This window comes from Henckelia pumila, chromosome 1 (assembly GCF_033568475.1).
Source record: "Henckelia pumila isolate YLH828 chromosome 1, ASM3356847v2, whole genome shotgun sequence".
Lineage (NCBI taxonomy): Eukaryota > Viridiplantae > Streptophyta > Magnoliopsida > Lamiales > Gesneriaceae > Henckelia > Henckelia pumila.
In genome coordinates, this window is record NC_133120.1 from 104,188,228 (window position 1) to 104,194,065 (window position 5,838).

A 5,838-nucleotide genomic window follows, 5' to 3' on the forward strand; every position below is an offset into this window, starting at 1 on the left:
GTGGGCCGACCCGCCAAAAACCGCCAAATTACATATAAGTCCGTCGAGTTGTCCCGTTCCGCCACTTAAATTAGGGGGTTGCGATGGTGTTTTTCCAATCAGCCTAAAAGATGGGGCGGCTCGCCCTGCCCTGCCTAATGGTGGGTTGTAACGGGTTGTGGGCTATCCCGTCCCGTCAGCCAGCCCGTTTTGACACCTGGCTGACATTTTTTGAATGAGTAAATCCCTAGTTTTTGTATCAAGACTACCTCAAACTCTTGGATCAAATATATTTAGAAAATGCTTTATATTTTCATTTTTCCTCATTATTATTTCTACACATCAATACTAAGAGTGTTTGTGACATACACCTCTTTATTTGCCCTCGAGAATGATTTTCTATGCCAACAAAATAACTGAGCTATACAAAATAGTTCACAATGAACAAAACTAAAAATTCAGATGCTAATTTAATTTATAACTGGTTAATTTCCATTCAAAATCAAATTCAGCAAAAGCCCAACATTTTAAAATGAGGTTTCGAAATCCATACCTCCAATTTTTGAATTTTCAGCCTCTATGAATGTCAAACGTGGATGATGGGAATTAAGCAAACGGCCGCCAACGAACAATACCAAAACGAGATTTGACAAACTGAGTAGAGATTAATTGGAGATTGGGTGATAATTGATGGGTTTGAGCAACACAATCTTAATTTTTTTTGAAGGAATAGTGAGATAAATTTTTTTTTTTCGGAGAAAATATACTATAGTATTTTCTTGTTTCTCGTTTTTGGTTCCTTCTTTCTTATTTTTTAAAATATAAATAAATATAGTTTTAATATTTAATGAGACTTATTTAATACAATAATAATATAATATAAATATATAATAAAAATATTTTATTAATAAATTATGACTCACTTAAAAGTGGGGCTCTGGACATTTGCCCTGCATGCCCATATTTTCTTCACTAATATTAATGTATCTTTGAAAATATAGTATGTTTCAAAAATTTTAATGATCTCATCTGATATGGTTGTAAAATTTGTAAATATCAAACGATTTTTATTTTTTATTTTTTATTTTTTACAAAAATATTATGAAGTTTATGTGGAAGAAGTATAAAATATAAAAGAGATTAAATGCGAGTAATTGAGTGGGTTGGAGTAGGATGACTACAGACCATGTTCGGGCAGGTTCTTGAATACACACACACACACACAATAATTGGGACAAAAATATAGAGGAAATCGTATTTTTGGTTTTGTACTTTTGTCATTTTGCGATTTTGATAATTTATGTAATTATATTTTAGTTTGTCATGTATATTTTAGTTTGTGGAACTTTTATCTTTTTTTTTCATTGGGAGTGTTGATGTATAACCAATGGCGGAGCCATATATAGCGGCACCCGTGCTCCAAAAAAAATTTACAATTTTATATATATTGATTATGGGAAAATTTTAGATTAATTGATAGTAGTCCGGATGGTTCGATTCAAAAGTTTAAACAATTTTAGAGTTTAAAATTTTAGTTCGGGTAGTTTAGGATTTCTGGATCCACCATTGTGTAGAACCATATACATCAACACCAAATCAACACTACAATGGTGAAATGTTATCTCCAAGTTGGAAAAAAAACTAAATTACGAAAACAAAAATAATAGACTAAACTGAATATAATAGATCCTAAAAACCACTTTTACTTTCAGTTTGTAATTTGTTCGAAAGAAGTTATTTTTTGGGGGGGTCAAAAGGAGTGTACTTAAGGCCTAATGGTAATTCAGCTTTTTTTTAGATATATAGTGTTTAATGTAGTTTAACCTTGACAAATATTGATATCGAAACTTATGCAATTATTACAGCTCGGGCTTTCCAGTATTTTGTTGATTAATTAATCGTGAGCAATTATGACATGCTTCGTACCATGAATTTGTCTTATTTTCGATCTCATGTATATAGGCCTTGAAACAATATGATTTATTCTGTATTTGTTAATAAGTGAGATACGTTAATCAAATTAAAGTAAATATTGATTTTGTAATTTTCTATCTTATATGTTGATTATTTATTTTTTGACTATTGATTTATGAAAAAAAATATGTAATATGCATAATACATTCTAAACTTTAATTTAAATTATTGCATCAAATATATTTTTTCTTATATTTTGTACTTTTCTATCTTTCATGATTTTTTCATTTACCATCCGTTTTTATTCTCTATGAAAGAATCAATATTCTCATCAATATTAATGGCAATTCTTGTGATGTTTTCTAGTATGTTATCATCTTCTGTTACATGTATGTCACTTTCGTTAACAATCGATATATGTATTTGTTGGACATCCTCTTTTCTTTTTAATTTCTTGTTTTTCAAAAGCTACTGATATTTTTTTGCTTACAATGATTTTGTGCTGAAATTTTTGATTAAATTATGAATGTCTTTAATTAAAAATATTAACATTCCATTTTATTTCTATCGTTTTGTCTATTTTGAGAGTAAATGCATATTCATCTTTATTTGGTGTATCTAAATACTTGTGGTATATTGAAGTGTTTTTGGCTTATATATAAAGTGGATTTTATTAATAATTTCTAATAATTATATAGTATTTGTAAGAAAAAATATTATTTATATATCTTGATGATTGATCGAATCGATATAATATTCAACATTGCAACCAATAAAAACATTTACAACATTTTCGAACAATGTAATTGTTGCAGTTTCAGTGTCATCATTTATGATCATCGTTTTAATATATTTACATTAACTATTTAATATAAGACATATCAATAACTTATGTAACCTTATACATATAATATTTAAATGTAGTGTTACCTTGACCCGATATTAATATCGAAGCTCATCCAGTTATTAGTTATTACAGCTCGAGTTTTTCATTGTTTTGCTGATTGATCTTGAGCAATTACTATATGTTTCGTGTCATGGATTGGTCTGTTTTTTTTTATCTCATATATGTATTCCTTGAAGCAATATAATTTTTTATATATTTCTTAATAAGTAATATACTTTAAATCTAATTAAATCTTGATATATTTTAATTTTCGATCTCATGTTCTATAAATATATTTATAAAATATTTGCTTCAATAATAAAATATTCAAAAAATTTCTCGTGAAATGATAAAAATAAATTTAAATAATTAATAATTTTTTACATTTTTTAGATTATTCATCAGATTGATAATTGGCATCAAAGTCATTTTTTTTTCAGGATCTTTAATTTGATTTGAGACGTGTCTCCATAATTCTTCTAGACTTGTTTTTTCGAAGTTATTATGTAGCCCGTAGTATATTGATTAACATAGATATATTTACAGACTTCAATTAAAAGAAATAATATCAATCTTATAGTTTTGTTAAAAATAATTGAAGATATTCATATTATATATTTGTTATTTATTTTTGGGAAAATAAGTTTTTGGATCCATTAACTTGTCCATATTTTGATTTTGGTTCATTAACTTTTCCGATGTTGGTTTTGGTACACTAACTTTGCATTTTCAGTGTTTTTTGGTTCAACTGCTTACGTGTTAACTTTTGATTGGTACAAAAAGATGACGTGGACCAATCAAAAGCTGACACGTATGCAGTTGGACCAAAAAACACTGAAATTGCAAAGTTAATGTACCAAAACCCACATCAAAAAAGTTAATGGACCAAAACCCAAAGGGGGTAAAGTTACTGGACTAAAAAACTTATTTTCCCTTTCTTTTTCTATGCAAGACATGTATTTGAATTTCGTTATTGTTTTGAGCTGAACATTTCCTGCTATTAGTCATCAGAATAAGAAGTGAATAATGTTAGTAACCAATTTTTGTAAATATTTATTTACAAAATTTTAAAAATTACCTTCAAAACATATACTTTTAAGTTACAAAAGTCATTGCCAGTTTATCCATCTCCATCTCTTGTAAAAATATTCATTCGTTAATTGCAAGATCATCCCATAAATAATTGTTATATTTTTTAGCCTTTATGATGAGAAAAAATAGTTAAATTTTTAATTTCAATGTTTGCATATATGGTATGAGTATGTTGGTGTGTTATTTATTTATTATTTTGGATTCTTGACACCATTTGAATTGATTTATCTCAACATCGATGTGTAATATATATATATATATATATGTATATATATATATATACATATATATGTATATATATATATATATAGTTTTTTTATGGTGCCCAACATTATATGCCCACCATATACAATAGATGAGTTGACCGGTACAATAGATGAGTTGACTTGTACATGGTGGGCATGAAGTGTGCATATAGTGTTGGGCACCATAAAAGAACTATATATATATATATATAATAATAATAATAATAACATTTAAATATATGATATTTCTAATATATAATTATGAACTCATTATTTAATTATTCAGCCTAATAGGTCCTTACACAAATTTTGTGAACCGTCGTTGTTTTGAGCCGAACCTTTTCTATTATTAGTCAGAAGGATAAGTAGTGAGTAATGCTAATGAGTAATTTTTGTAAAAAATTATTTATAAAAAATTAAAAAATTTACCTTTAAAACATGAGTAACATAAAAGCTATAACCGATTTATCCATCTCCAGCTCTTGTAAAAATATTCATTCGTTAATGCAAAATCATCTCATAAAATAATTGTTATAGTTTTTAACTTTTATGAGGAGGAAAAATAGTTAAATTTTTTAATTTCAACTTTTACATATATGATATGCGTGTGTTGTTGTGTTGTGTTCTTTATTTATTATTTTGGATTAAAACTTGACTCCACTTGAACTGATTTATTTTAACACCGGTGTGTAATTTAATATATCTATATATATATAAATAATATTTACAAATCTGATATTTTATATATTTATGAACTCATGATAATTATTTATAATAAATAAGATTTTTTTTGAAAATATATGTTCATTCCTTCTACAAACAAATAAAACCAATTTTGACCTTATCATAATAATTGTTTTTACAAAATTATCCTAACAGAATTTATCAAGTGTGTACAAACCAAGGACAAAGTAAAAAATATACAATGAAAAACTTTGACATTGGTTCACAATTTTATAATTGGTATAAAAATATTTTTTTTTGAAAATACTATATAATTTTTACTATAATCATTTATTTATTTTGCAAGACTTTTTATTAATATACTATTTGAAACAAATTTGGATTTTTGAATTTTTTTCTATTTATTTAAAATATTTTAGTCTAACTGTTACACACCATAAAAAATTTGAGCAGCAATACTGTTAAAAATTAAAAAATATAAATTATTTTTATTTAAATTAAAGTGAGATTAATTAAGTATTTTTTTAATTAATTTTTTCATTAGCCTTTTTTTTTAATTTTTGTTCACATTTTAAATTTGTTTGTTAGCCTATAACTTCCACTTTACTCATTATTATCTAATTTATATAGAACAAAATGGTAAATATGTATATAGACAATGAAAAAATTTACTCCTACATTCATACTTTTATAGTAAATAAAATAATTTTTTTGAAAATACTATATAATTTTTACTATAATCATTTATTTATTTTGCAAGAATTTTTATTAATATACTATTTGAACCAAATTTGGATGTTTGATTTTTTTCTATTTATTTAAAATATTTTATCAGAATTTGTCAAAATGATATATAATTTTTACCATAAATATTTATTTATTTTGCAAGACTTTTTATTATAATTTTTTGGTTACAATTAATAATCTATTCCTTGATCGAATATTATTACAAAATTTTATATTGGAATATTGAAAATACATGGATGAAATGAAAAAAAAAATCATATAATAACATATGAAATTTATGAATAACAAATT